The sequence below is a fragment of the Capsicum annuum genome, chromosome 9 (genome assembly GCF_002878395.1).
Source record: "Capsicum annuum cultivar UCD-10X-F1 chromosome 9, UCD10Xv1.1, whole genome shotgun sequence".
In the NCBI taxonomy this organism is placed as follows: domain Eukaryota; kingdom Viridiplantae; phylum Streptophyta; class Magnoliopsida; order Solanales; family Solanaceae; genus Capsicum; species Capsicum annuum.
In genome coordinates this window covers 71,984,392-71,994,717 of record NC_061119.1, presented here as the reverse complement: position 1 = coordinate 71,994,717, position 10,326 = coordinate 71,984,392, and positions in this window count along the sequence as shown.

The window sequence follows — 10,326 nt, the reverse complement described above, 5'->3', positions numbered from 1 at the left end:
GCTTCAATTGTGAGATTATTTGAGCATTTTAATATAATGTAGATGAAACTCATATGCCGATAGCTATGTAATCCATGTGTTCATATCACTGGCTAATTATGAGGTACTATTTTTTATCAATAGAACAAAGGGGGTATATCTAAAATGTTGGAGAAGTCATGGAACCCTCGTAAAGGATAGAAACATTGAATATTGTGGTGGCACACCACCAATTAGATATTGTATGAGCTTACTGCCCACACACTCTTATACATTATTTTATGTGTCATGAAATCAAAGAAGCATTGGAAAACCTTATAAGAAGGGTTTTATGGCATATAGATGAGATTAGAGCAGAAGAGGCTGAAAGAAGCACCCTTGATTTAATAACTAGGGGCTTACTGCCCAGCTACTATTTTGGTGAGGATAGGTAACCCAAAAAGTATTAATTAGCTACTAAAACTAGTTTTATAACTTACCTTATTGTAGATAAGTAATCTGAAAGAAAGAAGGTTAATTCATGGTAATATCCAAATACGCAACAAGGTATGCAAAGTTATTTGTTTTTTCCTGTTTCTTTGGCATTAATCCAACACTTTGTGTTATAAAGTAAGATTTCTAAATGGTCATGGTAGCAAATGATATGTAGTTGAAGTATATGATTAACCAGTGTATCTAATGATCTCGTTCCCACTCCTTAGTGTGTTAAAGCACTTTAACATGAGTTTATTACTAGATATATATGCTTACTCCACCAAGTTTCATCATTACAACTTAAACTCTTGTCACATGTATCCCTTACGTGAGTCAATAAGATTCTAGAAGATAGATGATAGGTATGTTTATTTGTTGAGCACACAATTAGCCTACTTTCCTCCAACTTGCTTCAATTGGTCTATCTAATGATACACCTCATTCTCTCATATGTTTATATGTTCCCTTTATTAGACATCACTCCCATTGTCATTCTCTACAATCTTAGTTCAGACACTCTTTTATTATTCCATTGAATAGTTTAAATATCCTAACTTGGGATTACATTTATCCTATGTCAAATCTGTCCATGCACTTTATTAGTTCCCATGTTCATGTAATCCTTTTATTTAGTATCATTTACTGGGTATTTTATCAACATATCATTGAATAAAGTCCATATCTCTTGGATTTATAAGTTAAATGTCTCCACTTGATATGTGTTTCCGTTTGAGCTATCAAATACGTATTGTGTCACATAAACTCCTAAGTATTACATTGGTGTTCAAGCTAATTTCTATGTATTTTTTACTTCCTTATTTCCATAATCATATATCTCCTACTATATGGTTGGTTGTCCCAAAGCTAACACTATGACCACCAAAATAACAATCTCAAAGATTAAGAAGTGATGTAAAGTAAATACCTTTATATATGGGTGGTAGCTCAGGGGAAAAGCCTAGCATGGGCTGATATCTACATAGATTTATGGGTGGTATCCTAGGGGTGGAAGAAACACCTAGCATGGGTCGATCCCATCATCAGGTGGTATCCCAAGGGTAAAAGAAAAGCCTAGCATGGGTCAATCCCGATTTGTAAATTGATGAGGAACATATCCCAGGGGTATAATGCCTAGCATGGGTCATCCTCTTTTACCACTGATCAGCTGGTCATATGCATCACATGTCTTATAAAGATTTTAAGTCAAAGAAGAGGAGTAAATAAAATCATGTAATGTACAGTCTTCTACAAGTGTAAGTAAAGGTGGTCGTTCATCCTTATCTATATATTTATATATTAATCCATGATTTCATTGATTCTTATTTCACGTATGGCTATCTCATGCCTTACATATTTAGTACATTAGTTCGTACTGACGTCCTTCACGGGGGACCAGCCTTTCATGATTTAGGCACAGGTTCTTAGCTGGTAGATCTCCCTAATAGAAGCATAGGATACTCAGTGGCTGTTGGTGAGGTCCAGGTTGATTCGGGGCCTTGATGAGTTCTTATCATATATATTTTGATGTTTTTATAGTCATGGATTCTATTATAGGCTTTATAGACACTATAAAGCGGTCATATGTATTCATAGATTCACATGTCATCTATATCGGTTTGTCTAATTGGTTGGTTTGTATAGACAATTTTTTATCAGCGATTTCATTAGTATAGTGATTCATTTTCTCATCTAGTTTATTTTTATAGTATATATTCTGCAATTATTATCTTCCTCATCCAGTATTGGGGTATGACAATCAAATATATCATCTGTTGCAATAGATAGTAATATCTATTTAAAAATTCTAATAGCACAGCCATCTATTACAATAGATACAAATATCTATTTAAAAATCCCAACAACTCAGGCATTATGACAACAGATGCAAGTGTCCATTTGATAATTAAATCGGATATGTCATCCATTACAATAGATATCAATATCTATTCAGTCATCTATCACAACAAATGCAAATGTCTATTTTATAATTAAATTAGATATGTCATCTGTTGTAACATATATGAATATCTGTTAGAAATTTCAAACAGCTTAGTCATTTGTTCTAATAGATTCCATTGCAATCCTTTAGGTGGAACTAGGGATGAATGAATGAGTTCATAGGGTCAACTACAACTTCAATTGAGTCTTTGCAATTGCATGGTATTGGTACTACATTCATCCTGACTCGAGTCGCCGAACGATCACTCTGAGTTGAAAAGATTCTCATTAACTTAATGTTAAGATAGTACTTAAATTTATTTAGGTGGAACTAGGGATGAATGAGTTCTTATTAACAAAATGTTAAGGTAGAACCTAAATTGATTTAGGCAAAACTAGGGATAAATGAGTTCATAGGGTCAACAACAATATCAATTAAGTCTTTGTAATTGCATGGTGTTGGTATTGCGTTCATCCCGACCTGAGTCATCGATCAATCACTCTGAGTTGAAATGAGTTCTCATTAACTTAATATTAAGATAGTACCTAAATTGATTTAGGTGGAACTATGAATGAATGAGCTCATAGGGTGAACAACAACTTCAATTGAGTCGTTGTAATTGCATGGTATTGGTATTGCATTCATCCCGACCCGAGTCTTTAATTGATCACTCTGAGTTGAAATGAGTTCTCATTAACTTAATGTTAAGATAGTACCTAAATTGATTTTGGTGAAACTAGGGATGAATGAGCTCATAGGGTCAACAACAACTTCAATTGAGTCATTGCAATTGCATGGTATTGGTATTGCGTTCATCCCGAGCCGAGTCATCTATCGATCACTTTGAGTTGAAATAAGTTATCATTAACTTAATGTTAATATAGTACCTAAATTGATTTAGGTAAAACTAGGGATAAATGAGCTCATAGGGTCAACTACAACTTCAATTGAGTCTTTGCAATTGGATAATGTTGGTATTGCATTCATCTCGACCCGAGTCATCAATCGATCACTCTGAGTTGAAATGAGTTCTCATTACTTAATGTTAAGATAGTACCTAAATTTATTAAGATTGAACTAGGAATGAATGAGTTCATAGGGTCAACTACAATTTCAATTGAGTCATTGCAATTGCATGGTGTTGGTATTATGTTCATCCGGACCAGAGTCATCAATCGATCACTCTGAGTTAAAATGAGTTCTTGTTAACTTAATGTTAAGATAGTACCTAAATTGATTTAGGTGGAACTAGGGATAAATGAGCTCATAAAGTCAACTGCAACTTCAGTTGAGTTATTGTAATTACATGGTGTTGGTATTACGTTCATCCCGACCCGTGCCGTCGATCGATCACGCTTGGTTGAAATGAGTTCTTATTAACTTAATATTTTAAAAACTATATCTTTAGAAATTTTAAAAATTAATTAAGATTAATTCGGACCAAATTAATAATTTCAAAACTTGTTATTCTTTTTCAAAATTACAGATCAACCCATACAAATCATCCATTTTCGGAAAAAACTTTTCCTCATTTCATATCTTAAGTTATCTCTCTTCTCTCTCTCTCTCTTTCTCAATAACATACACAATAAGTACTTAACATATTGTTCAACCCTTCAAAGCAGATCGATTTTCTTCCCATTTTCGACCACATATTTGTTATTTTTGACTTCATTCTTGCTTGTATCCACCATTTTCTTAATCTTCACAGGTAACAGAGTTTGTGAAGAGTTGTACATTTGTTCTTTATTCTAAAAATCAGGGCCTTTTAGTTAATGATGAAAAATAAGACTTTTAGTTGTATTATCTTTGAGAATGGGTTAACGATTTTGTGTTTTGATGCTAAAAAAGTAGGAAGCACCTGTGAAAACTCTAGTTTTTGTCTTAGTGCTGTGTTGACTATCATGGTATTTTTGGGTGTGTTTGTGGTATTGTTGGTGGATGTTGTTAGTGGTGTCGGTATTTGTGTTTTTGGAGGTAGTGTCGGTGGTCTTGGTGTTGGTATTGGTGGCACTAATGGTGGTCTTGGTGACATTGGTTATAGTGTTGGTGGTCCATCTGTTGCAACAAGTGGAAGATCTATCAGGAGATATTAAATAAGTCTTTAAACAGATTCCCTATATGTTCCAACTAATGGGTTATCCGTTGGAGTATTTTTTTTGTAATGTGGCATAGAATAATTTATTAAAATTTGTCTTACCTTTTTAAAAAAAATTATTCAAACAACAAATACAATGTATTTTTTGTTTTTATATTATTTGTAGTTAAAAGATGTCTCCCAAAAGAAAAGAAACTGAAAGTGGATCAACTTCTGGCCACCCAACAAAAAAGGCTAGAGTACAGATAGATTCGAAGGAACTTTCTGAACAATCTTAGTCAGGGAAAAATGAAGCTGAGGAAAGTGATAACTCCTTTTCACCAATGGGGCATGAATTAATATTGAAATCCCAGTATTATTCTGTCAAAACCATTAGTATCAACAAGTTTTGAGTTATGATGCCGATATATAACCTTTACAGATTAACTGGTGATCTTGTACTTAAATATCAGTTGGGGAAATATTTTTATGAACTTAGGATTATTATGCGGAATGAAAACACAGATGGACTTTTTAACAAGAGTTTCTTTGCATACTTTCTTGAGTTGCCTATGAACCGTACTCTTCATTTCCCAATAAGCATAGTAGATTATCTTCTTAAGCGCAGGATCAAGTACACGGGGGATGATACAGATTTGAAGGAGGGCAAAAAAAATGATAGATGAAATCTGGATCAACTACTGTGGCATGCGGTTTGTTTTGGATTGAAAGAGTTTTTCATAGTGATGGGCTTGAGATGCAATCATCCAGAAGAACCTCTCATCAAGGAAACACCCTACAAAGGGTCCAAGATATATAAGGGGGAAAAGATGGTTTATTGGGCATTGTTGGACGTAGCTACAAAGTGGATGATTTGATGGCGCATATCGAGGATAAAAATATACCAAAGCACTATTGGAAGAAATTGTGCTTAGTTTGGTTTGTCCATTCAGTTTTATTGGCAAGACACGTTAGGAAAGTCATAGAAGATGATTTGTTGTTTCTTGCGGATGCTTTTGAGAAATTTAACGATTATCCTTGGGGATATGATAGCTACTTCTTGACTATCGAATATTTAACGACAAAGCTATCCCCAAAGAAGACCACATTATACGGTTTTTCTTGAGCTTTCTTGGTAAAATTGATCACTATTTTTACTCATCCATTAATTTATATTGAATATAGTTATTATGACTTTTTTTTTCTTACTTCTTATTTATATTTTTTAGGCTTGGGCATGTGAATTCATCCCTCCCCTCCGAAAGCAGTTCAAGGTTTACTTGGATGAGGTTTTTCATCCAAAGATCCTTAGGTGGTTGGCTGCAAATGGAAGTAAAAATATTAAGGAGGTTGTTGATCTCTTTAACCCTCCGGATGATGTAGTACATCTTCTTTCAACAAAAATAATTTGCCTCAAAGAAAGATATAGAAATAGATGTACCATCTATTGCGATAGATGGGTTATTCGTTGCAACAGATTACCCGTTAACTACAACTAGTGCAATTGATGGGTAATCTATTACGATAGATGATCCATATTTTGCAATAGATTAACCATCTGTTGCTTTGGTTCTCTGAACCCTACTTAATAGATTACCCATACAAATCAGCTGTTGTGGCAGCTAGATTGTCTGTTGCATAAGTTGGCTATGTTAACATGTAACCCAACTTACTGCAAAATATTATTATATGATTTAAATGTCTCCTATCTTTTTTTATAGGTTGTGCATCCTTGGATCGTGCCTACTGTTGATGATTTGGGGATGACTTCTTTTCTTTCTCTAGGTCTTGTTGATACAAAAGAAGACCCAATAGTGGAGTTAATAAAGAAGGAATTGGCTGGAGTAACATCTATAAGAAGAGCAGTTATGCAAGGTCAGCCTAATGTTGAAGCTCTTCACAACCAACCTACTGCAATAGATCTGGGTGCTTCTTCTAAGGGTGTTGCTAGTGGAGTTGTTGATGATAGTGGCAGTCATCTTAATGCTGCAGCTGCTGCCAGTCATGATTATAAGTATGTTGGTGCTCAAGACAAAATAAATATGTTTGAAAATACCCCTTATACAGTTCCTTCTCACCCCTACACCGGCCTCTCCCACCCTCATAGTGATCTCTCTCACCCCTTTTCTCCTTCGTGTTCTCAGTGTAAATACAAAGTGTTCAAGGATAGATAGGATAAACTCCTTGAAAAGCTAGAGGCTATTGCTAAAGCTTCTGAGTAGTTGAAATCCAAGAGGGGTGTCATACCATTCAAGAAGATGAGGGAGCCATACACTTCTATAGTGGTGGTTAGGAGAAAGACAAGAAACATTAGACAAATACTCTCTATTGTGAAAACAAAAAAAAATTGTAACTTCTCTCATTCCAAGAGTTTTTGAAGTTCAGGGGTTGTTAAAGAAGGTGGACATATATGTGGAACTTGGCTACGAAAAGAAGAAGGAACAACAAGAAATCATGAATGACAAGACAAAGGTTCCAGAAGAATACAATATGCATTCATTTGCCGCTAAAGACTTCACGAATATGACAAATATGCATGAGTGGCACGTGGACAATGTAAGTTTACTTTTGCTAACCTAGCCTTCCTATCTACTCCATGAATAAGAAGCTACGCAATAGATGTGTAATCTATTGCAATATCTGGGTATCTGTTGCAACATAATACATATCTATTGTATAAGTTGTGTTTGCTAGGTAATCTGTGAACTGATTCAAAGAACCCTCTGCAACAGAATCTTTCCACTGTGTTTTTATTCTTTACAATTACTAACCTATTTAAAAATTATCTTCGTATACCACAGTAAGTTAATGAAACTCTCTACCTCATGAGGGTCAGGCAATTAGCATACCCAGATGCATATGATGCTGCCGATAAGATAATGGACCTCAACTTCTACAATAATTTCAAGGATAGGTACGATGATATTTGTAGGCGATCTGGTCCCGATGGCCATAGAATTGATAAGTAAGTTTCTACGTTCAAATAGGATGAAGACATGATTAATTATGTTAGAAAGAAGAGGCCATATCCACATGACAAGAGCTAGACCAAGGCAAAGAGAATCCTTGCAGTCATGAATGTGGAAGTCAAATATTTTCTCGCTGTTGCGATACTACTTAACGAGGGAAAGATTAAGTTTTATGATGGCAACTTACCTGTCTTCAACGAGGACATATTTTTAACCCACGTGTAGCCACTCTTGAAGTTGTTCCCCAAGGTTTTGACGCAGATTAAGCTGATGGGTCATTTTCTGGTGAAAGTCTTGACGAAGGAATCATGGGTTTTTGAAGGTCGAAATAAGAACATCCAACTACCAAAATATAAAACCGATGCAGCATGAGGGTCGTAGCTTTCATACACCGAGTATTTACTGACCAGCACAAAAACGATAGGTATGAGTAACGCTGTTGTGGGAAAGATGCAAGAGGTATGGGCTTATAGGGTACTAACTAAATGGTTGGTGCCCATGTATAAAGAAGAATATGTACAAAGACAGAGACGTGCACAGTAAAAAAAAATTATATCAAGACACTTCACTTTACATGTAGTGGCTACAATTTTTATGTATGGCGAAAGTTGAATTTTATAATGCAACAGATTATTTATCTGTTCTAATAGATATAATACCTGTTATGACATATTGATTATCTATTGGAATAGGTTGGTCATCTATTGCATTATGCAGATGTTTCCATCTGTCTGTCATAATAGATATATAATCTGTTGCAACATATAAATTATCTATTGGAAAAAAAATCAAAAAAGTAGGAAGACCTGTTTATATAATTTCCAGTAGATGACCTAACTAAATGGTTGGAGCTCGTGTATAAAGAAGAATATGTACAAAGACAGAGACGAACACGATAATAATTTTTATTTTAAGCCACTTCACTTTGCATGTAGTGGCAATAATTTTTATGTCTGGAAAAAGTTGAATTTTTATAATGCAACAGATTGTCTATCTGTTGTAACATATATAATGCTTGTTGTGATAAATGGATTATTTGTTGAAATAGGTTGGTCATTTGTATCACTAACAGATATTTCCCAGTTTGTTTGTTGCAATAGATATATAATCTGTTGCAACATATAATCTATCTATTGCAACTGATAGGTAATCTGTTGGAACAAATTAAAAAAAGTAGGAATACCTGTTTATATAATTTCAAGCAGATAATCTACATGTTGCAACATATGTCTAAATTTGTTTGATAAGATATGTCATCTGTTGCAGCAGATGTATTATCTGTTGTGATATTTGAATCTAGTATTCTATTTCAATTAACATGTTCAAAACTAAGGATTAAAGTATATTCATACACAACATAAAATAAATTGAAGCCTTCGGAAATTACATGAAATAACTCAACAAATAAATGAAATATAGAAAAAATATTATGGGTACAAATGATCTACTTTTCAAATAAATCAACAAGTTAAATCAAGGAGGATAAGCTATTACATTTATGGACTCAAGCTATAAAGATCTAATCAATATGACAAGTTGTTCTTCATCCGGTGCTACAGAATTCGGCTTTAGTCGTCATAGATCTTTAATGTTGCTTGTGTACAGCTTCTGAGCTTTCGCTTCTCCATATTTCCATAAAAGAGAAGCATATATTTTATGGAGTAATCCGGTATCAAGTCCATCATTTGGTACTTGTAATTCATCGCTCAAATACTCGGCGTAAGCGGCAACAAAAGGACTGCAATCCCTACATTTTAAAAAAATAGATAATCCATATCTTGCAGTTCATGTAAGCGTTGTGAAATTTATGAAATGAATCTAAATCATGATACTTGTACTTATATGCTACCAATGGTTTGTTGAGTAATTCCTTTAACATATTATACATCAAATGGATTACCCATTTTATCCTGGTATGCTTCAATCATCGACCAATTAGTATGAACCTTTTGATCCAAAAATCCACTCATATCAAGGTAAGTAGGAAATATTTTGACCATCGTTTATATCTCAGATGATGCCCTAGAACGTCTCTTTTAAGACATCACGTGGAGATTTGAATAAGCTTTTCGTCGATACCAAATTTGCCCAAATTTGACCCTCGGGTGATGAGTTAGAGCTATTTTAGTGAGACAGTGTGCCACTTGGTACTTTAGCGCATCGCGGAGCCAGCCAAAATGGCAATTGTCATTTTCCAGTAAGCCTCCGCAATATTAGCATATCGCGCTAAGGCTTAATATTAGGATTGTCAAATTCTAGTGCACCAATGTGATTCCTCCGAGCCGCGGTGCCCTTCCAGGTCATGACTGATAACGCTCAAATTACACTCTTGAATGGGTGTAAGTGATCGTTGTCAATATAAAACCCAACTAGGTTGGGGTTGCATCCCACAGGGAATAGTGTGTGAATGTCAATTTGTTTACAAAATACTTTACTGGTAGTTTATCATTTCTGAAATTTGGGGGTTTAAAGTTCATAATGTATCAATCTTCACTTTCTAAATTTTTAGAGTTGTTATCAATATAAATGGGAAACCATGGTTATGATCACCAAAGGTTTTGGGTATTTACAGATACCAGGTAATGCTAGAGATCCTCAAAATGAGTAGAACAATAGAATATCCCTGACTATGATACTATCTGACCTACCTCTTGACCTCACCAGATAATTTATTATCTAATTCTCTCAAACTTTGATAATTTATCTATATCCAATCGAATGTTATCTCAAGTAGATTAATCCAGTTATGGCATTAATCATTAAACAGAAGGTTGGTAGCTTTTGAGTCCCTGTTGATAATTTTCGTCCTCTAGTCTATTTCTCCGTTAGAAGCAAATAAAACCTAAGGAATAATCTAATGTTTACAACCACTAGATTTAAGTTAAAAC